The 27617-nt window shown below is 41.1% G+C and overlaps 1 protein-coding gene across 2 annotated transcripts in view; it reads right to left on the bottom strand.

The window, feature by feature from the left end:
- Positions 1–21253, bottom strand: part of PDS5B (PDS5 cohesin associated factor B) — a 268672-nt gene extending 247419 nt beyond the window's left edge. For both annotated transcript variants that reach the window (XM_077810153.1, XM_077810163.1), the window contains exon 1: positions 21130–21253. The gene's annotated coding sequence lies outside the window, so the exon portion shown is untranslated. The remainder of the gene's footprint in view (positions 1–21129) is intronic.
- Between the last annotated feature and the right edge of the window lie 6364 nt (positions 21254–27617).

The raw sequence follows: 27617 nt of genomic DNA, 5'->3' as shown, positions 1-27617 counted from the left end.
GAGGGTATAGAATTGGATGGCATATCCCCTCTCTACCATGCAGAGCACCCATCGGTCTGAAGTAATTCAAGACCAGGCACGGTAGAAAGAGGATAGATGGGAAGAATCCAAAGGTCGTATTGGCAAGCCGTCCTCAACTGTACCCTCAAAATGGTGGTCTAGAGCCCGGTGGGGCCCTGGGCTGGCCCGAGCTTTGTCCAGAGGGAGGGCTTTGCCTCCTCCGAGTGCTCCTGTTCCGCCTACACAGAGTGTCCTGGCGGTTTTGGGGTTGGTAAGGACGAGGGGCAGGCTGAGGCCTAAAATGTCTGCGCTGGGCAGCAGGCGTGTGAAGCCCTAGCGAACGAAGGGTAGCCCTCAAGTCCTTCAGGCTGTGAAGTCTTATCATTCTTCTTGGAGAAAAGAGCTACACCCTCAAAGGGAAGGTCTTGAATGGTCTGCTGGACCTCGTGGGGAAGACCAGACACCTGTAGCCAGGAGCCTCTCCTCATAACCACCCCTGTGGCCAAAGTGCGGGAGGCCACATCCACCGCATCCCAGGCTGCTTGCAAAGACGCTCAGGAGACTAGTTTCTCCTCCTCCACAAAACTTCCTGGGGCAGAACTTCTGTAAACTTAGCCATAGATGAGCAGGTTTTATGCCTGCAGCAGCTTACTATGGCCTGCTGGTTGGCTATACGAAGTTGCACACCTGCTGTAGAGTAGACCTTCCAGCCAAACAGGTCCAGTTTCTTGGCATCCCTGTTTTTAGGGGTGGATCCTTGAAACTCTTGACGTTCTCTCTGATTGGCCGCACTGACCACCAAAGAGTCCAGAGGAGGGTGGGTGTAAAGATATTCATACCCTCTAGAGGGAACAAAGTAGCAGTGCTCCAATTTCTTGGCCATAGGTACCAGAGAAGCAGGAGTTTGCCACAAGTTCTTAGATGTTTCGGTTATCGACTTGATAAATGGCAGTGTAACCCTGAATGGGCCGGAGGGAGCCAGGACGTCTATGACAGGTTCTAAATCCTCTTCCACCTCCTCTGCCTGAATCCCCAGGCTTTGGGCGGCCACCTCAAAAGCTGTTGAAGAACCCAGTTGTCCTCCAAAGCTGGGGCCGTCAAAGTCCTCGTGACCACTTCATCGGGTGAGGACGAGGAAGAGAGAACAGGAGGTGGGTCCAGTTCACCGCCTTCGGCCCCCCGCCAGGGTCCCTCGGCACACAGTACTCTGACTGCGGAGCCGGTACCGATGAAGAACTCTGCGCTGCAGCCGATGCCGGGGCTGATAAATCCGGCAGGATCGAGACCGTCGGGGTCGGTAGGGACAGAGCTAAGGCTTCCACCGGTGCCGGAGCTGGCCGAGGTATCTGTGCCGAAACCGTGTGACTCGGCAGGGCCACTCCACCAGAGGACGGCCCTGTCATCAGTGGTGCCGGCGCTGACTGTGGCACGAACAATGCCAAGGACACAGACACCGTTCTGGAGCGCGGACCATGGACTTGACCCTGGCTCTGATGGTACACCCAGGGTGTCCAGAACGGCCATTGAGCAGGTTGTTGCCACTGTTGCTGCCACGATGCCGGGTATGGCTGGTGACTGCACCGTGACCTGGACCTTCTGCTCCGCGATCAGCTAGATCGAACTGAGTCTACCTCCGACTCCGAGATCTCCAAATAAGACGACTACGGAGCAGCAGTCCCCTGGGTCGCCAACGAACAACGACTTGATTCTGGGGAGCAATGCGCTTCCTGCATCTGGGCAGGTAGTGCCAGAGGTGGAGATCGACGGGCCATCATGGTTGGCTTACCCCTGGAGTGGAACAGGGGATGTGCAGTCGCTGGAGATTTGTCCCTCCTTTGGGGGGGAGGACAGCACCGGGAGGCGCATCAGGTCCGTTGCCACATCGAACGCATCCAGCGTCGATGGTGGTTGTATGTCCACCAGAAAATCTGGGGACCGACGAGGGTTCGAACTCGACTGGATCCCGACCGGGGCAGGAGTCGAAGAAACCCTGGGTGGAAGCAAGATGGGGGCGGTCTGTCCCAAGCCACTCGCGGACAGCGCCGGCCCCTTAGGTTTCGTGGAGCGGGGGGGGGGGGGGGATATTGGTCCCTCACCCGCCTCTTCTTTACCAGCACCGGAGATGGAGAACGGTGCCAAACTGAGGGCGACACCCTATGGCCCAAGTACTGGCAATGCAGGTGGGCTTTAGAGTCCTTAGCCAGGCCCGTTTCGTGCGCCGTTGGCACCGGAGCATTGTTGACCGAAGAGGACATGCTCGGTGCCGGGTCATTGGGTCCCGGGTCGGATTGCCCTCTCATAGCCGCCTCCATGAGCAGGAGTTTTAGTCTCTGCTCTCTGTCCGTAAGGGTTCTTGGGCAGAAACCCTTGCAAATGCAGCATTTGTCCTTTTGGTGAGTCTCACCAAGGCATCAAAGGCAAGATGAGTGAGGATCACTCTTGGGCATAAACTTTCCACAGGACTCACAGAGTTTAAACCCTCGAGACCCGGGCATACCCCCGAAGGGGAAATGAACTAACTATAGAGAATAACTATTTACGCTAAGAACAAAGACGCTGCTAAGGCGCTTGCTGTAAGAGCGAGCAAAGTTCCAACTAGTCATCACGGGTGGTAAGAAGGAACTGGGGGGCTGGAGGGGTCGGCGGGGCCCAATATTGGGCGCCATGAAGGCGCCACTCCAGGAGGCACCCAGGCTGACCCTACAGATGCTGCTAGGGGAAAAATCTTCCAGCTGGCGTGCACACACCCTGCTTGGAATGGACTTGAACAATCACTTGAAGAATAACTTGACATTTGGCAAGAGATGGCATGTGTGTCAGGGATGTACCTCTTGTTCTCTCTGAAAATCCACACAAATTTGGCCAAAATATAAATCTTTGAAAAAGCTCAGTTTGCATATGCTTAAGAAAGACTGATTTTAACCACCAAAATCTCCAAAGATTTCATCCATATTCAAGCCTCTCACAGCAACAAGGGCTGACAAGACAGCACATACACCATCCCCATAGAGCAACTGAGCATACTCCAGCTCAGGGCTTCATGGATGAAGCTGGACTTTCTCTGTGATAGCTGCTCCAGATCAGGGTGAGGTCAGCACTGGAACTGAAAACAGGAAGTCTGCCTCCTCTGTCCTCTCAATGATACCCCTGCGGGCATTCAGACAACATGGACAAAGAAGCCATCTGATCCAAATGCAGAAGGAACAAAAGCTGGACCAGGAGGGACAAGAAGTCTGGTGAGACTGGGACTGAGGGGGTGGAGAGAAAACCTGGGATGGTTACAGATCCAGGGAGGGAGTGTGTGAGAGGGGGCAGGGGAGACTGGGAGCCCGTTGGAGGAAGGTCAAGGATTTTTGGGGCAAAAAGACTTAAACTAGAAGCTAGGGGGAGGGGAATAATGAGACTGAACAAGGCACAGGAGGAGGGAGCAGGCCAGGACCAAGAACCAGCATGAGGGGAATGGGGATCAGAGGAGATTAACTGACAAGGAGCTGATATGCAGAAAAGAACTGGACTGGCTGGGAAAGAGACTAGCAAGGAGCTGGGGGAGGAGGGTCAGTGCAGGGGAAGACTAGGACAAAGAACCAGTGTGATGGGGGATGCGAGAGAGATTGGACAAGGAGGTGGGAGAGAGAACTGGGGCCGACTGTGTATGGGTGTGCGGAATTTGGAACTTGGACATCCAACCAGGATGGATAAAAATCAATGATTTTTTAAAAAAAAAATTGAAAAAAATCGGATTTTTTTAATTTAAATCTGATTTTTTTGACAAAATGCCTTTTTTTTTTTTAGGAAAAACCTATTATAGCTCAAAGATATCTCATCATGGAATAGGGATTATAAATGCTAGTTCTATAGTATGAAACAATATATTCACGTAACGTTTAAGAAAAATTTTGTAAATGAGTTCCAATAGATCATGGATTAGGGACCCAATCTTATGGGGTTCCAGGGGCTTCTGTGTATTTAGCTTAATCTTTTTATCTACCCATCTACCAATGGTGCTCAGTCTAGAAGATACCATCAGAGATGCTTAGTTTTGCACTTCTCAAACTGTGGATTTTGTCTCCAGAGATAACATGCTTGTTAACAGCAAAAATGTTTTTAAATAAAATAAATATATAGAGGTGAGAAATGAGACCTCAACCCTATTGTACCTCTGCAAAATTTGTGTACACAGAGTCAATCCCTTATCTCTCTCTAAAAGTGAAAAGCTTCAGAAAGTTCAATGAATAGAAGATTGTTGGGGGCGGACTAGATCTGGACAAGGAGAAGAAGTCTGGAGATAAACGTGAGAAGGGAGGGACAGGTAGTAGAAACAAAAACTGTTTGAGCAGCATATTCCAGAAGACTTGAGATCTTTCCAAGTGTAGCCTTCATTAATTTGAGATCTACAATACTATTCTCTCACTAGAAGGGAAAACCTACAAGGGCAGCAGGCCGTAAAAAGAGACCCAATTTGGGAATAAGAACCTTTCAAGAAATATGTGTTTGCTGATGATGTTTTAAAGAAAAAGTCACACCAGTGAACTGGTGGAAGTCACTTAAGCACTTTGATTCAGAGACTGTTGAAGTGATAATCTCACTTTTAACAGAAGTAGCTTCTTCTGCCAGCGTAGAAAGAATACTTTCTTCCTTTGCACTAATTCGTTCCAAATTGAGAAATTGTTTGGGACCTGAAAAAGCAGGAAAGTTTTTCTTTTCCAGGTTATGAACAACAGGAAAATGAAAGTAAAGATGACTGAGTTAGCTGCAGAAGCCAATATTTTGAGTGTCTCATGTTGACCAGGCTGGCAGTCTAATTTCTTTTTTTTTTTAAATATTTAAACTATTTTAGTTAAACAATTTTAATAAAAACAAACCTGATTTTAAAAATTTTGAATGTTTAACTAAATTCAAAAATTCATATGCTTGTTTTGTTAAAATATTATATGTTTGCTGTTGAAGAAAAAAATCCAGAACACACAACGTTGTTTTAGTTAAATAAAAAATTTAAATGTCTGGTGATAGGAGGTTTCAGAGTAACAGCCGTGTTAGTCTGTATTCGCAAAAAGAAAAGGAGTACTTGTGGCACCTTAGAGACTAACCAATTTATTTGAGCATGAGCTTTCGTGAGCTACAGCTCACTTCATCAGATGCATACCGTGGAAACTGCAGCAGACTTTATATATACACAGAGAATATGAAACAATACCTCCTCCTATTACCAGCAGGACAGTGGGGTGGGAGGAGGTATTGTTTCATATTCTCTGTGTATATATAAAGTCTGCTGCAGTTTCCACGGAATGCATCTGATGAAGTAAGCTGTAGCTCACGAAAGCTCATGCTCAAATAAATTGGTTAGTCTCTAAGGTGCCACAAGTACTCCTTTTCTTTTTGGTGATAGGAGGTCTCTCCTCTTAATACAGCATGGCAAGAAAATCCTCCAAATATAAATGATTAACCTATGGAATTGGAGATAGTTCATCTCCCAATGACTTCATAAATACCTGCTTCAATTACACCTTTGGTAAATGAAATAACCAAACAATCGTTCATTTTCTGATATAACTGTAAAACTAATCTGAAAAGTTTTCAAAATAAATCACTTTAAAAATGTATAATGTGTACCTTCTAAAAATGAAACCTACATCTATCTCTGAGTTGTGAAGAATATGTATTAAGGTTATAACAACCAACAAGAATGCACTTTTATGTAGAAATCCATGATTAAATTGAGTCTTCCTGACTAGTGATTTAAATCAATCCATCCTGTGTCACACCTAGGGGGGAATACTATGCCTGGCTGAAAAAGAAGCCTGATGAGAGGAAACTGGGACAGCAAAGAGAATGGGACATGGAAAAGGAGTCCAAGGCGAGAACTGGGTTAGGGCAGAAGGGATCAAGCTTGGAGGTGAAGAGACAGAAAAGCAAGCTCACACGTACACACTCCCCTCCAGAGCCTGGACAGGAATCCAAGATTTCTGAGGATCACCATTCCCCTACCAAGAGCAAATAACCATGAGAGCCACTGACAGCGTGTGTCTCATCACCCTCTATTGCTGTCCACATAGAACCAAAAGTCTGTGTTGTGGCTCTAAAGGTTCCAACACTGCTGATGACCAAGGTGGATGTCAATCTGATTCCACATGGTAGAATGTCTACTTCTTCAGTATCTTTGTTTTTTAAATTAGACTATTAGGAACATTAAGGTTGTGAAGTTAAACATTCAGAAGTTGGAATCATGCTGGCATTTCCTTACGTGCATCTTTATTTTAGCTTCCTTGTGCATATGCATTATTATAGAAATTACATGATCATATACCGTTTTTTCGACAGGACCCCTGCCTCAAAATGGACCATGCTCTGGGGCTGAATCATGGTTGTGTAGTAAAAAATGCAGTTGCTTATAGGATCCCCTACCTCATTTGCTGCAGAAGTGAGAAGGTGTGTAATGAATGAGGAAGGGGATCATAAAAGAGAAAGGATGGTCTCACAGTTAAGGCAGTTGAATTCTGTCCTAGAAAAGTGGTGTCCATCCCTGTCTCTGCCACAAAATTCCTATGCTAGGAAAGTCACATAAGCCAAACTTTTCAGAGGCGGTCACTAACTGCGTGTTCCTCATTTTCTGGGTATCCAACTTGATACTCCAGGGTCTAACTTACATGAGTACTGAGCACTCACAGCTGCAGCTGAAATCAATGGGAGCTCTGCTTGAATATATAAAATGCTATATAATGCCAAGTACTCTGAAAAATCTGGTTCCAGGTGTCTCAAATTGGCCACCCATAATCAGTGGAAACTTTTGACCTTAATCTCTCAGTTCTCCATCTGTAAAATGCAGACAATAAGGCAACCTCTCAACTCATGGGTGTTGTGAAGATAAATTAATTCATATTTGTGAAGCAATCAGATACTATAAGCACCGTAGAAAAGCCCATGATGATTTTAACTATCTTCAGAGCAGAGGCTTCCTTAATTCTGGTATTTACTAATTTTTGAATGCTTGACTTTGCACCTTTAACAATGTTCTTTTAACGTAGTTTTGTGTGTGTAATGTATAGTATGTACATATAAACCAACACAAATACTATGGCTCTGATGTTAGGAAGTCTAGCGCATGGGCAGGCAGCTGACCCTCCATACCACATTTTCCAGGATTAGGCATATAATTAATCTTTTTTAACATGCCTTTTTGTTGTATCAAATTCTAAAAACCATACACTAGAAATTGTTACAGAAGCCTTGTTGCATTAAATTATATTTTAAGAGATTTATTCCTTAAGCAGAACTTATTTTGTGATAACCATCAGTTACACTAATGTATTAATTATATTGCTTTTTCCACATTGGTATATGAGTAGTTTTATTCCTTCAAACTGCATTTGAAACAGGTCATGTACTTCTTTTTAATTACTAGAGTATAAAGACAGACATCGGTGGTTCATTCAGTTTACTCATGCAAAATTTAAAGCCACTAGATCAAATTACATCCACAGGTACTATTTTGCAGGAGTATGTAATTTTTTTATGTAATTCCAAAATGTACTGAAGGCACCAGTCTCAATAAACAGGTTCAAAGTTTTAAGAGTTTAAAATCTAACCTCTTAAATAAGAAACTCTAGCAAGTAATTCTTATTTGCATCATCAAGATTGGAAGAGTGATGGTATTATGGGAAAGAGTGCAAAATTCATAGTTTACTTAAAGGAAAAGTCAGACCAAAGAATATTTTAAGTTGTTTGTCAAGGGAATTTAAGAGAAAAATAAGATATGCTTCTATGGTTTAAAACCATTTAAAAATTTACTCCACTACATGGGACTTACAAAGAACCAACTTGCAAAAATTCATGGAGGAGTTATTTAGTAGCAAGCTGGCCAGAGGCAGAAACCATAATTTTTATTTTAAAAAATGTCAGTTTTTGCTATAAGTACAGCCATGATAAACACACAGTTGTAATAGTCATGTATAGCATTCAACTTTCCTTCTTGGTCCTTGAAACACAAATAGGATTTTTTTATTTCAATCCATAACGACTAAGCTTGGCAGGATTCAATATATTACAATTCAGTAACAAGCTTAATGAAATCTAGATTCAATAAACTTACTTCATCTGCAAGATGTATTTGTTTTTATGAAATTGCCTCTGCAGATTCCTACTGTATCACTGAACGAATGATGAACTGTGCTTCCTGATCTCAGGACTATTCTAGAGCAGTTTAAATTATTAGGGATATATATACTTCGAGCTGTTGACTGGGAGTTCCACTGAGTTATAAAGCCCATGCCCGTAAATCTGCTTTCTTTCCATTTGTGAATGTGGTCTTAAAACAGTCTTTCCTTTACTGTATAATTTGTTTAGCTTTACATTTTTATTAATCAGTATGTTTAAGCAGTTTAAATACAGATCTAATTACAGTAGTAGTAGTTGGTAGCATTGGCCTGAAATGAGGGATTGGATAAGTGTGTTCTGGCTTTAGGCAATGTGATTAATGAGATTACATACTGGTTTATGATGGGAATTTAAAGAGCCTGAAATGCCTGGGAGGAAGTCATTTCCTTGTTCAGCTTTTATTCCCAGAGCAAGCATCACCTCAAATTTATCCTTTTAGAGACAGAAGGCAAAGCAAACAAGGCTATTTCTAAAGGCTCAGAGTTTTGTATCTGAAACTGTCAAATCCTTCACCAAGAATACAATGAAAAAAAAAATAGTTCCAGAAGCTCATTCTAACCACAAAAAGTCCTTGGTACCACTACCATCCTCTTCTCAAAAACTGTATTTCAAGGCCTCAGGATGCACTGACAAAGGTCTCCAAAAGGAATTCCAAGTTAATTAAACCAATCAAATGAAAGAGATGCTCATCTATTTGGATGTGTCCTGGTGCCATCTAACTTCTCTGGTTAATATATTCACAATCCATCTCTTTGGCTGAAGGTGGAAATGGGGGAGAAGGAGTGGAGAAGAGAAGGCCATTTGAATTCTGCAATGTCCTCTCCTGAAAAGTTCAACTGGGCAACACCTCAGAAATAATTACTCCTAAAACAGAGTCCAATAAAACTGCACCAGAATTCACCCCCTTTAAAAACTCTTCACTCCCTAACCCTGTGTCAGAGAGATCATCATTTTCAAGAAAAGCAGAGAACTATCAGATCCAGAATGAATTTTCATCATACCAGATTCTAATCAGGTCAGGTGCCCACCTAAACACCGCAGCTAGCCTAGCTAACACAAATACGCTCAAGCCAGACCACTCATCAGTATCCTTGAGAAGGCAGGAGAACACTACAAAAACTTCAAACCTTCCATTCTAGGGAGTGCAAAATCCTGATACAGTCAGACAATGTTAGAGTTTTAGACGGGCAGCAAACAAAGTAGAACCAAGGGCTGGAACATTAATACTAATCTTTTGGAACTTGATTTTTCAATAAGGACAACTGCCTTAGCCAACACTCTCTCACAAAAAATTCATCCCTGTCTCTCAAAATCTTTCAGTTTCTGGTAAAATGGAGGAAAGTGAAGGCAACACCACACATGCTTCTGTGTCAACCAAAAACTTCACAATCCGAATAGACGACAGCTATAAACTTGAAACCAAAGGCATAATCCTCCCTATGTAGTCAGGCAAACTATTTTGGGCTGCAGTGAAGAGTGGAGTACAACTGTTTGCCGCTTTCTCCAGCCTTGAAATATCACCCTTTTCTTTACACATCAACTGAAAATAGTGTATAATGATGTCCTTTTAATGAGTTAAACACAGGCACAATCTTTGTTTCAATATACAAGTCTCAGACATTGCTACATTATTCTGCATGTCACTTCTTTGAAGGCCAATCTTTGTAGTGCTTAAGCACATTTAGTATTATACACAACAGTAGTATCAGGTTTGAGACCACAGGAAAGGAAAGAAATCTGAAGGAAAGGACAAAATAAAACTTGGAAAAGAAAAACAGTGAGGGAAGTAACTGAAGTGGAGAAGGTAACATACAAATAGAAATGAGAAGACTGCCTAGTACTTTTGTATTCTACTGACAGCAGACCTCAGATGGCAATCAGATTTGATCCTCTGAACTGTCCCTGGGGAGGAGAAATTGCTTAACCATCACTTTAACAGCGCAACTAGTTGAAAAAGAACAACAATGAAAGGGTACAAAGGGAAGATGTGTTAAATCCCATCCTGGGCTGAAATTTTAAACTGTCCAAAGTGGACAATAGGTGCCAGGATGGTTGTTTTAAATCTATAATGAGAAATTTTTAAAATAGAGTATAAAACAGAACCAAATGAATTTGTAAACTAAGTTCAGAAAAACTTGCTAATTAGGGGTTTTCAAGGCTTTGAGTAATTTTAAAAATTGCTTGAGTAACAGACCAGAGGAAATGCAAGTTAATGCACTACCAAGGATTTTGTGCTGATTGGTTGAGTTTGAGAGGACAAAGTTGCCTTCCCTTTGGGGGATTTTTTTCTCTGGGGATGTCATAAATATAAAGGGAAGGGTAAACCCCTTTGAAATCCCTCCTGGCCAGGGGAAAGCTCCTCTCGCCTGTAAAGGGTTAAGAAGCTAAAGGTAACCTCGCTGGCACCTGACCAAAATGACCAATGAGACGACAAGATACTTTCAAAAGCTGGGAGGAGGGAGAGAAACAAAGGGTCTGTGTGTCTGTCTGTATGCTGGTTTCTGCCGGGGATAGACCAGGAATGGAGTCTTAGAACTTTTAGTAAGTAATCTAGCTAGGTATGTGTTAGATTATGATTTCTTTAAATGGCTGAGAAAAGGATTGTGCTGAATAGAATAACTATTTCTGTCTGTGTATCTTTTTTGTAACTTAAGGTTTTGCCTAGAGGGGTTCTCTATGTTTTTGAATCTAATTACCCTGTAAGATATCTACCATCCTGATTTTACAGGGGGGATTTCTTCATTTCTATTTACTTCTATTTTTATTAAAAGTCTTCTTGTAAGAAACTGAATGCTTTTTCATTGTTCTCAGATCCAAGGGTTTGGGTCTGTGGTCACCTATGCAAATTGGTGAGGCTTTTTATCCAACATTTCCAAGGAAAGGGGGGGTGCAAGTGTTGGGAGGATTATTCATTGTTCCTAAGATCCAAGGGTCTGGGTCTATAGTCACCTAGGCAAATTGGTGAGGCTTTTTACCAAACCTTGTCCAGGAAGTGGGGTGCAGGGTTTTGCGAAGTATTTTGGGGGGAAGGACGCGTCCAAACAGCTCTTCCCCAGTAACCAGTATTAGTTTGGTGGTGGTAGCGGCCAGTCCAAGGACAACGGGTGGAATATTTTGTACCTTGGGGAAGTTTTGACCTAAGCTGGTAAAGATAAGCTTAGGAGGTTTTTCATGCAGGTCCCCACATCTGTACCCTAGAGTTCAGAGTGGGGGAGGAACCTTGACAGGGGAGCATGGCAATTTACTCAGTGTGTCAGTGAACTGAGAGCTTTCTATGTTTTTACACTAACTAGTACAATAATAGCCTCTTGATACTACTATAAAATAAATAAATCCTCTCTCCATTTGTGTGTACATCTTGACTGGTCTTTTAGGAAACAGAATCAGTCTTTAATAACAGAACATAAGAATTGAGAGCTACCACCTAAAACTCCTCAAATACATTTATTCTATTTGAGAAACTCAAACAAGAATTTTCCCCCTTTAAAATCCCTAAACAAATGAGAGGGAATAAAAGAGACAAGGTGGTTGAGGTAATAGCTTTCATTGGACCAGCATCTGTTAGTGAAAGACAAACTTTCAAGCTTACACATAACTCTTCTTCAGGTCTATGGAGTAAGGGAGATTATGTAAAATACAGGAGTGAGTAAAAATTCATTTTAACATTTTGCTTTTTCCTTCCTTCCTTGGTTCAGGTCACACCAGCACAATCAAACCCTAACACAAAGATTTAGCAATAATGGTGTGTTAGTAAAGTTAACAAACAGGGTAGCGAAAATCAGAAAGCCTTAAAACTCCTATCCTAAACACCAGAGAGACATGCACTGGTATAGGCTAGAAGGAAAGGGAACAGGGAGATCCCAGAAACTCCTCCATCCTCCCACATATAAGGGAAGGGTAAATCTGCTAAAAACCGATGAGAGCAAAGAAGTGCAAAAAAAATCTAGGAGACGTGGAGAAGAAAAACTAAAAATTTTAAATTGCAGGACCCAAGATCATTCTTGAATATTGATCTCTCCTCCAACTCCACAAACAAAAATCTAGGCTTTAGAACTATTACTTGAGTAATAAGGTACCACTGGACAGGGCCCAGTTAACCTGGCACCTCAGAATGACTAGTTTCAAATTTTTCATTTTTTCCTATAGTGAGTGCAATGCCCTCTGGCCATATAGGTGAGAGCATATAAAATTTCAATTGAATGTACAATTGAACACATCCAGATAAACATCTGGGATGGTGGCATGCATGACTGGAGGTGTTTGGCAAAGATGCCAGTAGAGTCAAGGGATGTTTAAGAGGACAGTATGATGCTTTTAAAAAATGACACTGATTAAAATATGCCACTCAGGTAAAACTAATCTGGTTCATCTTATGCCTAAACTTTTATTTAATTGTACGATGCCCAAAATACTGGTACTCCTACGCTTATTAAAATCTTGCACCTTCCTAAGTTGTTAAGAATAGAAAATAACATACATATATCATACACTATGTTTTCTAATTTGCCTATTTTTCTTCAAATATATCTAAGGCATGTCTCAATTTTTATTAATTTATATATGAATACCTAAAGACCCCAATTACTACAGTCATTTTACTAGGCACTGTACAAATAAAAACTTACTTACGCAGCTGGGGTAAAAAGCAATTTAGCTTAATTTGCTAAATAAAATTTAAAAAACAATTTTAATTAAACCAATACAAGTTGTATGCATATAGACAAAGACACAGAGGAAAGCACAATCCCTGCCCTGATGACAAAAGGTTGACAAATGCAATATAACATAAAAATTAGTAAGGTGAAAACTCAGCACAGCTTTATCGGTTAAATGTTGTCATTTTTTGTTTTACATTTTTTTTTTTTAACGGGGTGGGGAAAGCGGGGGGGCAATCAGTAGTTAGGGCAAGGAACGGGCAAGTTAGTTAGTGAAGAGGAAGGACAGCCACAATTTGTCACCTCCTTAGCCATGATCAGCAGATAGAGTTTTGTAAGCAAAAAGAGATTACCTCATCCTGTTTCACGTATCTCCTTAAGACTAATGAGCCTATGAGAACTACGAACTTAGTTTAAAGGTGCTTTTACAAAGCCATACGAGTTTATATGATTACACATAGTACTTCCGAAAAATTCTGTTTAGAAAAAACATGTGTAAAATGTTTTGAATGCTCAGAACAGCCAAACAGAAGTCTATCAAGCTTTAAAAAAAAAAAGGATTGAGAACATACATGAACTTCAAGCAAACAGGTAATTTTTTCAGTAAATTATATGAGCATGAAAACATGGAACTTAAAATTAGATCTCTTCAACCTTAACTACAGAAACACTAATAGGATACACACTGTAAGATACACATGGTCCCAACTGCATCGGGCAACCTGCACCTCATAAAGAACAATACACCTCTAACCTGCTGACTCCTTCAACCTAATTCCACCAAAACCCTGAGGGGGATGCCAGAGGATTTCAGCTCAACTAGAGGTGAAAAGTTTGTGCTGGAGTAAAGAAGTGGTTATCTGGGGCCCTCCAAACTCCCCCTTCTACCCCCAGCCAGTAATATAGCACATGTTAATAAATCTCACTTATTAGCTTATTCCCCATCACATGCTTAAAGCTGCCCAGACGGGAGGGAATCCACAGGTAACAGTACAAGTACCAGGCACCGGAATGGAAAAAAGGGCAATCCATCCAAAAGCCTTTGCCTCTTCAAATTAAGCAATGGGAGAAGCGCACAAATCACACCCCATAAAGAAATTCTAAAAATGGATGCTGGCAAAATTTATTCTCTTTAAAATAGATTACTCCTATACACAGGAAAACAAGGTCCCTAAATGCTTAGCCATCAGAAAGCTTCACACTCATTTCAACCAGTAAAATAATTACCAATGTCTTGCAGGCTGCTAAGAGCAAAATCATGATTGTGTATCAGTGAATAAAATAGTCAATGCTTTTTTTAAAGTCAAAAAAAGCATTTTATTTAAATCAGATCTTTTATTTAAATTATAATATGGTTCTTTTTAAAAATACACCTGCTTAAAATTACATCTGAATTTAATACAAAATAAGTTAAGGCCTAAATTTATTATAATCTGTCAAAACATTTAAATTATATAGAAAAGTGATAGACACTTTAATTAAGCATATTTATTTTTAAAGAAAGAATCGGGGAAAAACATTTAACTTGTGAGGTCAAGCTTTAGGAATATGGAACAGCAGGTCATGTACTGTATTGTGAGCTTGTTTTGATTTAATAAAAATAAATCTGATATGCTGTTGTGTGTTTAATTAAACTCCAGTTACTGTTCTAATGTAGCTTGACACAAATCATGAGCAGAGGGTTAATTATCTAGTAAACAAGCAATATATCATTCATCATTTTCTAACGTACTACAAATATACAGGTTTCAGAGAAGCAGCTGTGTTAGTCTGTATTCGCAGAAAGAAAAAGGAGTACTTGTGGCACCTTAGAGACTAACAAATTTATTTGAGCATAAGCTTGAAGTGAGCTGTAGCTCATGAAAGCTTATGCTCAAATAATTTGTTAGCCTCTTAGGTGCCACAAGTACTCCTTTCTTTTTAGAAATATCAATATGAAAATATTAAGCTATATAATTGCTTAAATAGTTATAGTTTACCCTCATAGGCAGAAAAGAGATGTACCAAATCTAATGTAAATTAATCAACATTTTAATGGTTATGTCAACCAAATGTGAATACACCTTTCTTTAGAAAAAACTGAAGTACAAAGAGAAAAATTGATTTAAATTGGGGCTTTCCACTTGGTCATTTGAATCATTATTTAAATCACCTTGATTTAAATCAATCCACCCTAAGCCACCTAAAATCTTCACATTGTCACATAACAGATATGCTTAACATAAAATTAAAAAAAAAAAAAAAATCAAACCACAGAAAAACTTCTGCTTGTTTCACAAAGTTCACTAGGATGCTTAAAACAAAGTTTCTTCCACAACATGCACTTTTGCCCCATGTTCTCAACTTACAACTTTTGCCCATTTTGTTTTTATCAAAACGGAGTTGTGTGGGATACATTTTGCCAAATCTATGGAAAATAAAGTTCTTTATTTGCAATATCCACGAAAATATATACAGAAGCAGTCTATAGACGCTAAGGGCATGTCTATACTTACAGTGATGCAGCTGCGCCGCGATCGTGCTTAGCGAAGATGCTACCTACACTGACGGGAGGGCACAGATCAATACGACACTCTCTATATCAGGAGGTAGGTCCGTATAACTGCATCACTCAGAGTTGTTTTCTCCACACTCCTGAGCAACGTAGTTATACCGACATAAGTTTGTAGTGTAGACCACGGCTAAGAAAAGTAAAGCAAATAAGTTAAATTCAAAGGAGTTTTAGAACTGGACATGGAGAGTTTGTATATTTAAAGAAATGTTTGGACACTCCCTACAAATTACATAAGTTGCATCCACTTAGTGCCACAAGAGTTGAAATCTCTCAATTTTTGAACAATTAAGTGTCAAATTTTTTTCTTTTCTAGTTTAACTTACCTCAGAAATTGATATAAGGCTTAAATGTATTATAGTCCTCTCCAAAAGAATAAACTGGGTTTGACTGACAGAGAAGCAAAGGCTGGAACTGCTTTGAAAGCAACAGACTACGCTAACTCTTAGTACAATGGGAGAGGAGTCCATTCAATAGTTGCCCTTCCAAAGCCAGTGATAACTAGGCTTTTAGTTCACTAGTGAGGGTCTAGTCCTCTTTACATGGAAAGGTATGAGTGATAATTTAGGCAACTAGAGCACTGGAGGATTAAAAGAAGGATGATCTGGGTTCTGGACTTTAAGGACACTTGTGTTTATTTTTTCATTAAGAAGTTCATCAAGAAGTGCATCAGCAGATGTGGCACACGTATAAAAAAAATGGCACTCTTGAGGAAAATCTGCAGTAGGACTGAAGAGTTTCTCCAAGCAGTTGACTACTTACTTCTAACTTCTAAAGATGGGTCATCAGATTCTTAGATCTGCACAGAGTGGCACACATCCAACCCCCACCCCCACCGCACTGACAACTGCATATCTTATGAGACCTGCAATAAAAGGGAGGAGAGTGTAAATTAAAACAAAGTTGAGAGCAACACACACACTATTTATATTTTCCTGCTTGAAGGACTCAATTTCATTTAAAAATTCTGATAGAAGGAAAGGAAACCCAGGAGGTTTTATCCTTTATTTCCATTTCACGGTTTCTATTACAGTTAGGCAGAACACCACACTTTAGTGGGAAGAGCTGACATTACCAAAAAAGAGTCTTTGTGAGGGATAGATATGTATCATTTCCGTGACAATAAAATACAGTTTACTGTAAAAAAATGTCTACTCTATGCCTCAATCTCTGTCACACATACTATTTACAATGTTTATAAGACACTGAACTACTTAGTGAACCAGTTTCATCTCTTGGAACTGAATTTTTTTCTATGTTTACGTAATCCACAAACACCAAAAGACTGCATTCTCAGGTACTGCTTACGGCCCCAATTCTGTATCGGTTATGTTAACACTGACCCTTGTCTGTTAATAGTCCTAGTGATCCCGATGGAAGACCACTCTGATTCAGAAGTCTGCATTAGAAAATCTCAGATAAAATAAAATAAAAAAAAATTTAACACCAACATAACCCATCTAATTTTGATGGGGAGTTGTTGTTTTACCATCTCTCACAAAAACTACACCAAAGTTACAATCAGCTAAGGCACTAGAGCTGGAACATGCTCAATTTAAAAGCAAGGGGACTGCTGGCAGGACATTCCCCACCAAAGGCCCCCAACTCCGGAATTCACTACTTCACCCCCCCATTTCCAGAACACCACAACTCTTGACTTTCAGGACATGCTTCAAGGCCTACCTATTTTCTCATGCTTTGGAGTGGGATTGGAGAGGCAATCTGTGGTAGGAGGAGTGAGGGAAGAGACTGGTGTTCTTTAAGAAGGCTGAGTTCTTTATGCTTTTGCATTGATTCTTTGTTTATTACATTACATAACAGGAGTTACTTTAGATTAAGTTTGTTGTAGTTTAAGTTTTTGTATGAATTGTGTACATTTTATTTTTATTGTGAAATCTTTTAGAACTTTAGAATAGCTACTTGTATAAATCACAATATACACACATTTGTTCTTGCTAGCGAGGGATTGCATTGTTTATCTCACGCTCAAACTCATTTACTGTTTGTATCAATACTTTGTTTAAAATGAATTAAGCATACTCTACCATATTTAAAAACTAAACAGAAAATCGAAATTCCTCTGAGACCAACATTTAACCGATAATTTCACTGACCAGAGGGTTAATAAAGATACACCTTTATCTTCACATATACACACAAATATAAATGGTTTCGCTTTTCCAGGTGTGTTTGGAGGCAGGGAAGAGGAGAGAGTCCATTCTTAAAGGCCCTCTATTCTGGCAATTCTTCTCCAGCTGATGTCTGCACAATTCCCTCCAGAAACTGTCAATGCCACTCAAGCACTGTCCATAAAATAAGGCAACCTAACGCATTCCCCACTACTCTCACAGAGGAGGACCAGGCTGCTTAATAACCTTTTTAATACACAATGAATTTTCAGAATTTTTCACACATCAGCCACAGTTCAGGACTGATTTTAAAATAATTCTCTCAAACTTCTCACTCTTTCTGGAGTTTTTTTTGGTTATATGATTGCATACACAGACACTGCATTATTTTTACAAACCTGTGAAAGGATGATGAACTGTCATATCAGCACAAAGTGCTACACACTATAACTGCCACTAGACAGTAATTTAGAACTATTCTGGAGGAGGCAAAGGATGTCTGAAGGAAAAGAATGCATCCGATGAAGTGAGCTGTAGCTCACGAAAGCTTATGCTCAAATAAATTTGTTAGTCTCTAAAGGTGCCAAAAGTACTCCTTTTCTTTTTGCGAATACAGACTAACACGGCTGCTACTCTGAAACCTGAAGGAAGAGAGACAGTAAAGGAAGGAAAGCCTAGCAAAGAATTGGGGCTCAATAGCATCAAGGAGGACAAACAAAGAAGATTATGAATTTGCTCTCATTTTTCCTACCCTTCTTTTCCGATACCTAAAAATCACCCTCCTAATCTCCCACTTTGGATCCTCCTTCCACTCATCTTCATGCCTTCTTCCAAGTTGTCCCTTTGAAAATACTCCACTTGCTGCACAAAAGGAGTATGTTGTCTCCTCCAAATCCAACCTCAGAAAACATTTCCTCCAAGAAGCCTTTCAATTATTATCACTATTAGACTTCAACACTTTTACATTATAATCATTTTACTATGTATAAATTGTGCTCCTGTCTGAACTAGGCTATAAATGTTTTCTTATACTCTTGTACAGCATGAAGTCCAATATCAGTGCTCAACAAATAAAAATAGGACAGAGAAAGGGAGACCAGAGAAAGAAGAGAAAAACAAAGATAAAACAAGAGACACAAAAAATATATACCACCAGAAAAACCTCCTGTTATCAGTCACAGATATGCAGCACTGCCTCTGGAAAATATGTACATGTGAGAGAGTCAAGAGTAATAAAGGATTACACCTTTACAACTTTCCTTTTCAAAACATTGACAGTTGTTGAAATTTACATTTTTTTATTTCAACCTTAATGATTTCTCCTAACTGTCCAACTTAAATCTCTACTTTGAAGACTGACTTTTTCAAAATATGTTTTAGCATGTGAACTTCCTACATAAGAGTCTGACATTCACACTTCCACAACTTTAGTTTTTCCAGCTTCTTCTCAGACAAGACACACAGAACCACAGTTTGGTATACCAACCAATTGGTATACTAGTAAAAAGTGTAAATGAAGTATTAGATATTACCATTGACCTATAAGAATAAGAAACATGGGCACAAGGGAAAATAGGTTGAATACTTAGGCACAAGGTGTAGGGCTAACTACAATTGTTTTCTCCTGCACATGCTTTCAGATGTAGGTGGTGAGCACGTGGCACATTACAGTCAAAAAGAGCACATCATTTCTTGATTCTCTAACACAACCATACATTTTTTTAGGTGGTTTGTGCATAATATATATTCAAATGTTTCACAGAATCAAAGCTTAGGGTTGGAAGAGACCTCAAGAGGTCATCTAGTCCAACCCCCTGCTCAAAGAAGGGCCAACCACAACTGAACCATCCCAGCCAAGGCTTTGTCAAGCCAGGCCTTAAAAACTTCTAAGGATGGAGATTCCACCACCTCCCTAGGTAACCTATTCCAGTGCTTCACCACCCTCCTAGTGAAATAGCTTTTCCTAATTCTACTTCAACTCCTAATTCAATTCTACCTTGATTAGCTAAGCACAATTAGTGCTGTTCAAAAAATAAATTAAAAGGTTTTTCAACTATTCTCCATAGTAATTTAAAACAAAATACACAGAACTTGTATAGCATTTTACACATGAAATGCACTATACCAATTCTGATCAAATAGATTAGAACCTGCTGTTTTCAGGAAGAAGACTATAACTTAATTGGTTTGGAGGGAGGGAATGTGAAAATGCATGTCACTGCATACCACCCTGAAGTCAAAGATTGAGGGGAGGGTTAGCTCAGTGGTTTGAGCATTGGCCTGCTAAACCCAGGGTTGTGAGTTCAATCCTTGAGGGGGCCATTTAGGGATCTGGGGCAAAAACTGGGGATTGGTCCTGCTTTGAGCAGGGGGTTGGACTAGATGAGGTCCCTTCCAACCTTGATATTCTATGATTTGAGATGTATTCCACTTTAAATATCCTCAATGTTTAAAATTTTCTACCTTGTTTGTTATCTATTTCACAGTTAATGAAGAGACACTGAACTTGGCAAAAGTGCCTCCCCATCACTTCATAAAGTGTTGAAATCAAATAAAGAATTGCGTGGCTTTCAGTAACTGTGTTAAACCAGAGTTAATATAACACTCAACAAGAAATAGTTATCAATAGGTAACTATTTAAAAGTCAAAACCCATGCAACTCGGAATCTCATTATTTCTTTTAGAGTAAAATCCTGTCCTGTAAAAGCTCAGTTACTGCAGTTGAATTTTCAGGTTTGTACACCATCATTTATTGTTGATTTGTTTTGAAGAACAGAAAGGGAGTTATTTGCAGCAGCATGAAGTTACAGACTCATGACCAGAGACTCAAATAATACATATTTTAAACACAAAATGTTCTTCACCTGGTAATTCAAGCGTAAAATTTCAGATGTAGTAACCAAACATCAATATCTACTCCTCCCCCCCAACAGAACGTGGTTAAAAAGCAGACAACATGAGGGAACGAGTTTGCTGCAAATAGTGACCCGGCAAATCCAGGTCGTCCTCAGTCACCATCTCCCGCTAGCTGAGCAGCCTCCGACCACTGGGGAGTGGAGAGTATTGAAGCGAGTGAGATGCGGTCTTTTCCCCCCTTCTCGACCTCGAGCAGCAGCAGGACGAAGGGGCTGCGGGAACCCCGGGTGCCGCTAAGCGGGGGCTAGGCCAGCTGCCCGGGGCAGCGAGGGGACAGCCAGCGCCAAGGGAATCGCAATTGTTAACCCCCTCGGCACGGCTCCGCCACAAGGAGCCACCAGCCAGCAGCACATTGAGGGAGCGACGCCGTCCGCCAGGGACACAGCAAGAGCCCAGGCCACGGGGGAATGGGCGGGGGACGACCCACAGCACCAGCCACCAACTCCGGGGGAGGGGGCAAAGCCCCGCCAAGGTCACCCCCTCGCTGCGACCCCCCCCAGCCAGGAAGGGGAGGGGGCGCCAAGTTTAGTATGTAGAGGCTGGAGATCGCGCAGGGGCGGCGGCGGGGGGAGGGGAGCAACTAGCGGGGGGGGGCGCCCCCACACACTGGCCGTGCAGCATGGTCCGGGCTGGCGCCGCTCCGGCCCGACTGCAGCGGGGGAGAAAGGAAAATGGAACAGCGTGGGGGGCGGTTGGGGGTGCACAGCCGCGTTGCCGGGCTCCTTACCTCCCCTGCAGCAGCCGCCGCCGCCGCCTTTCCTTGCTGCCAGGCGGGTCCGCTCCGCGCTGCCGCTGCTCTGGGCTCGGAGAGGAGCCGCCGCCGTAGCCGCAGCCAATCGCCTCTAGCCGCCTCCCCTTCCGCAGCTCGCCCCGCTCTGCCTGTCGGCTTCAAAATGGCGCCAAGTTGTCTCCGGCTGTTCCAATGGAACCGCCGAGAGAGGCGAGCGGGCAGCAGGGCGGAGCAGCAGCGCCCCCTGCCGGCCGGCGCGGGCAGAGCCCCGCACAGGCGCGGGCAGGCGGAGGGAGAGCGAGCCAGACTCACACAGAAACAACTTCCACAGCCAGGCACCTAGCCCCTCAAAGGGGTGAGACCCCGCATATCGCTGTGCAAACCAGCGCCGGCGGCTGCAGAGCAACTCAGCCATAAAGGCTGCGGAGCAGAGCCGGCTCGGATTCCCCCCACCTAAGCAACGTACAGAAAACTAAACTCCTGCTGCCCTCACAGCAAACCCTGTTTCCCCCTGCCAAGCACTAGAGGGCTAAAAAGTAAACCCGAACGAAAGCGTGATCCAGCTCTATAATACGTATTCATTGCCTGGGCGCAATAACGCTAACTTCCCGCAAGGGAAGCGAAACACCCATCCCCTAACGAAAAAGCAAAGAAGATGATAGCCCAACAGCTAGGACACCAGACTATGAATCAGGAGGAAAAGCAACAAGCTAAACTATTACAGATCCTAGCACGGAATTCTTGAACTAGCAGAATACCTCACTATAGTGACTTGGACTTTCACCAAATACAAAAAGAAAAGGAGTACTAGTGGCTGTTTAGTCTCTAAGGTGCCAGTAGTACTCCTTTTCTTTTTGCGAATACAGACTAACAGGGCTGCTACTCTGAAACTCACCAAAGACAGAAAGCAAGGACCATATGCAAGAGTGGGGAGGGATAGTTCAGTGGTTTGAGCATTGGCCTGCTAAACCCAGGGTTGTGAGTTCAATCCTTGAAGGGGCCATTTGGTATCTGGGGCAAAAATTGGAGATTGGTCCTGCTTTGAGCAGGGGGTTGAACTAGATGATCTCCTGAAGTCCCTTCCAACCCTATGATTCTATTACTTTAATCCATCAATAATCAACTGCCAGGTGGAAACAGAAGGACAATGCACCCTCTAAATGCAGAGAGAACTGTACAATCAATGTGACAGATGGGAGAGAGAGATACAGTCTATTCCACCCTGCAAAAGAAATATTTCCTAAAATTAGCAGGAATTATAAACTACTTATCATAGAGCAGTCATGAATAAATGTGTTTAATCTTGGGAGGGAGAGACAAGGAGAGCTGAGCAGCTCCAATGAGTGCATCACTTGACTGGAAGGAAAGTGAGCACAAATGTGGTGTATAGTTCCATCTCTCAGGTAAACGCTATGAAAGAGGAGAGCCAGAATATCAGAAGAAAAAACTAACAAGTTTAAACTGCAGTTACTTTTTTTAAAAAAAAGGGACAACACTTTACTCAACAAGTCTGCTAATACAAAGGGCTTTGTCTAGACAAAAATAAAGGTTTTTTGACATTAGTTAACATTACCCTAGTGTAGACAGGTTTCCTAGGACTCTCCTCAGCTATCTAACACATTAAAATACAATATGTGTGATCTTCACTGAAGTTTTAAAATATGTTAAAATATACTAGCTAACAAAATTTTCTTTTATTATAGTCTAAATAAAGCCTACAAGAGTAAACTGGATCCTTCATTGCCAGAATTGTTAGTTTAATCCAGTTGCCAGGGCCAGGCCAAATTCTGGCCTTTTTTACATCTTTGCAGCTCTGTCTGCCCTGGGTTATGCCTGTTCCACCATTCTTGAAAACAAAAACAGCACCGCACAGGTATAAAAGAGAGCAACGTTTTGCCTGACAAATCTTTATTGCTGGTGATAATTTACCAAAAGTAAAGAACCTAGCTAGACTTTCAGGGCTCAGAGGAAATTTGTTGCACTTGCAGTTCAGGAAATCATTTTTACTTGCAAGCTGAACACATATGATATGTCAATAATAATTAAAATAAATTTCCCATGTGATAAGATTACTTTCACATAAGATTATTTTCCTTTTCTTTATCCTGCCCCTTTTCCCAGTCTTCTTCCTATTGTGGTGGTCCTTACCTAGATTATAAGATTTTATGGTCAGACAATCTATATTTAACTTTATTTGTTGTGTGAAGTGCTAGACATATATCAATCTCTATACATAACTGCAATTTAAATTTACATACAAGTGTAACAGTTGTAGACTCTTCAGTTTAATTGTTGATTTTTGAATCTTCTTGCCATTCCCTGTTTACAATAAAGTGTATCTCTTGCTCCTCATTCCTGGAGCAGGGAAGGGTACTTATCCCCTCCATCTGATGTCAGGATGCCTGTCAGCTATGGACAGATGTTTGGAGACTGAAAAATTGTGAGGTGGATGCTGTGAGGAAGCCTAAGTCATTTCAGAAGTTAACGCTTTTAAATAAATCCCTTTATTTTTTCTCCTCTCCTCTACCAGTGTTAATTTTCTTGTAGGGGTTAACACACAAACAAAATAAAATATCCACCGCTAGTTTACTTAGCTACATCTTACTGCTTGGTAACTCAACAGCAGTACCTTTCATTTTCCTCCAGAGGGGGCCCTTACAGCACCTCTTTTCATGAGGGTTAGCTGCTGGTTCCTCCTCAACTGTCATAGAGGGGTGCCAGAACTTGAGTGCTAGGAGTGTGACCGCACCTCCAGGCTTGATGTATTAATAGCAGGTGAATGCACGGCTTTCATCACATTCAGGGTTTACAGTTTTGTTCAATGGCATTCAGCATCCCTGCTATAAAAATTGTCCCAGTGCCCCTGCTGTTATTCCCAACTTCCAGAGATCGTTGTGATTCTAACATCCCCTCTTCTTGTTGTAAAGGGACGTGACTCAAAACATTCAAACACTGAAGTTTGAAAAGAGGAAAATAATCACACATACCCTACTATACATGCAGCAATTTTTCTGCTCCCATTGCTCCGACAACACCCCTGGAGTTAATTTATGGCAGAAAACAGCTCCTGATGCTACAACTTCAGAGAAACCGATAAGCCAACTACCGTAAATTGGATACTTGCCCTGAGTGGTGATAATCAGCAGTACTGCCCTACCCACACAAGCTGCAGGAGGCAGCAAGGAGCTGCTGTTACCCAAACACCAGCCAAATCCTGGTGCATACTGACTGAGGCCAGTGATGAGGCTTTGCAGAACACTCTCATATGTTGCATTACATTTCTATTAAAATTACAGGGTTATGCTGCTATAGTCCCTGTAGTATAAACATGAGCTGTGTCTCAGCTCTCCATCTGTAAAAATGAGGATTATAGTACTTCCCTACCTCACAGGACTACTCTGAGAATAAATACTTTAAAGACTGCCAGGTTTTCAGATACTGTGGCAATGATCCTAAATAAGTACCTTAGATAGAGAAAGGCACATGAAGAAACAGAATTCAGTACACATTCTCTTGTTCTGGCTCTTCAGTGCAAATAAGAGTAAAAAGCAGTAATAATGGTCACAGGCAAAATTGGCCCCTTTTCCTACTTACCGTAAAAAATATCAGTATCCCAGAGAGAACCTGGAAGAACACTGATTCAACTTTTCCACATCATTCTCTGGACTCTTTCCTTACTGAAATAACCCTGAACTCAGAGGACAAGATGTGTGTATACATCCAGCTGGGAAAAGTTTTCAGGTGAATAGTTTATTCCCCCCAAAAATACAGTTTCAGTAAACCTGAAACTATTGTGAATTGATCTATAGTTTCAACTGAGAAAAAGATTTTCAGGGCCATCTTCAGAAAAGAGAGTGAGCATGAGTGTGTCTGACCATCTTATAACATTAGCCCAACAGTTAGGACTCTTGCCTGGGATATTAGAGACATAGACAAGAATGAATCCCCATTCTATAGCAGGGATATCCCCCTCCTAACCACTAAGATAGGCTATTCTGTTCTCAGTCACTCCTGTTTAAGTTGTTCCACTTTGTATAAATACATATATATTTATTGGGCCAAAGAGATAGAGAGCAAGAGAATGAGAATGACTCCATTGCCTGGTGATTAAGACATTCACCTCAGAGGTAGGAGATGTGGATTCAAATCTTCTCTCCCAGATTCAGAGGAGGGATTTGAATCCACATCTCCTGCCTCTCTCTTTGGGCCAATGAAATATGTATTTATACAAAGTGGAATAGTTTCTCTAGGAGATGCTGAGAGCAACCCACCTCAGAACAGCTGATAGCCGGATTATGAGGATGATTACCAGAGGGAGGGGAGACATACGTACAACCTGAAACAGACTTTTCTGATTTTCTGACAAATTCCAAATATTTTGTGAACTGAACCAAATATTTTTTCTGATTTTTCAGTTTGCTGACTGAACTGAGAAATCACTTATTTCCCCCAGCTCTGTGTATATCTATCTCCTTACCATCCTCTCCTTGAAGGCCCTACTATTCTCAATCTCCTATTTAGTTTCTTATCCTGACTTCACTACACTACAAGTCGACTTCACTACACCCATGGCAACAATCTCACTGCTCTATTTGTTTCCTCTCCCCCCTTCATGACTTCTTCAAAGTTGCCCCTTACATAGAATGACACCCCAACTTCAATAGAGAAGACCCTACAGTCTCCTCATTCAAATCACTTCTAAAAACTCATTTTGTTTTATCTGTCTCTCTGTTCTACAATACAATCCAGCATTCAGGGCATAGACTATTATTCTTTCTATAAATCCAACACATTACCAGCATTGATTATACATAATACATATGTGGTCATGGTAGCTATGAAAAAATTCTTTTATTTCTGCTACCATGAAGTAAACTGCATTTATTCTGGACCTTCTGCACTCTGTCCTTTGATTCATATTCCATAGGGTAAGGGCTAGCCTTATTTGTAGGGCCCTAACTTGCTGGACGGACATAACAGGCTATGAAATGCCCCATTCTCTAGTTCAGTGGTTTTCAACCTGTGGTCTATGGACCCCGGGGGATCCACAGACTATGTCCAAGATTTTCAAAGGTGTCTGCACCTCCATTTGAACTGTATTTGGGATCCGCAAATGAAAAAAGGTTGAAAACCACTGGTCTAATTCCACAACCAGATGAAGAAAAAGGGCCAGTCTGAGAGTATAGAATTTGAATAAAAACAAAAGCTCAAGCAGCCAATTGCTTTGCTTGTGCTTGAAAGCACCCCGGTCCAAATTACTTGCTTCCAAAAGTCCAAACCTCTATCATTCCAGAACAAAATGTTTAACAGAACCTACCAAGTATGTTTCCCTCTCTCTATTGATCAGGTAAAAGCAGGAGTCTGAAACAAATATTGTCAGAAATATCCAAAAAGTAAAATTTTGTTGTACCTTTCTTCCCGTTAGTGGCTTGTCCTTTCTTTGTAATGTCATTGTGACAAGCTAGATAAGAGAATGCAAACTCTGTTCTAACATTTGTTTCCCTTCCCCTGTATCAGTTCTCTTCTTTTCCTGTTCCCTGTTATAATTATTAAACTTTAAGTGATTTGCTGTACCAAGAACTGTGTTTGGTTAGAGAAGAAGCTAAACAGGAGTAGAGATCATTTATAGAATGATACCAGCCCATTGGAATGGTTTACAACAGTTGGGAGAGAGAAGTGGAGATAGGGCCCTATATAGACAGTACTGTACCTGGAAAAGAAAAATATAGTTGATTCTTTGGACTGGTCCTATATATCTCCATACATAAATAAACAGTTGTTTATTTGTAACTTGTTTGCACTCAATTCTGTTTATAAACTTACAAAAAAATATTCGTGCCTATGTGATTGAATAAGCATATAATAGTACACAGTACTGGCAATTTGGTGGTGATTTAGCAGCTTGCACAGAAATTAAATTTTCACTTTAAGTTAAAACAAGAAAATTAATTTTCTAGCTTTTATGGTTAAATTATAGTTCTCCTCACAGTAGTGTCTTACTGGTTCTGTGGAGAAACTGAAGCAGTGACTCAGAAGTGACACATATTCACTTGGCTCAATTAAGTGTTAATTCAGAAGCTGAATAAGGAGAATGTAAATGTCAATATTAACTATTTCAAAGAGAATCACGTCAGTAGACACATCCAGCTATTCTTTCATTGTGGCACTATTTATGCTATACAGTAAAAGGGCAGAAGTCAATTGAGAGGATAGAGACACATGAACTACTTGTAAAGCATTAAACTTTGGGGCTAGAGGACAAATCAGCTAATGGCAACAAAATCCACTTATTTTGTCTATCACAACCCCAGCAGCTCTCTAAATAGGGCTCTTTACAGCTGATGGGAATGTTGATCTTGCAGGACAGTTCAAATCAGACTAAGTGACTCTACCACCAGCAGCCTTTTAATACTGGTCTTTAAAAAAGTTACTATGACTCTAAAAGTTATTTGGCAGTAGATTCTCTCTCTGATTTCCTTACTCTT

This window comes from Eretmochelys imbricata, chromosome 1, assembly GCF_965152235.1.
Source record: "Eretmochelys imbricata isolate rEreImb1 chromosome 1, rEreImb1.hap1, whole genome shotgun sequence".
NCBI classification, from domain to species: Eukaryota; Metazoa; Chordata; order Testudines; family Cheloniidae; genus Eretmochelys; species Eretmochelys imbricata.
Note: the sequence above shows the minus strand (reverse complement) of the source record. Positions and strands in the feature narration are given on the sequence as shown.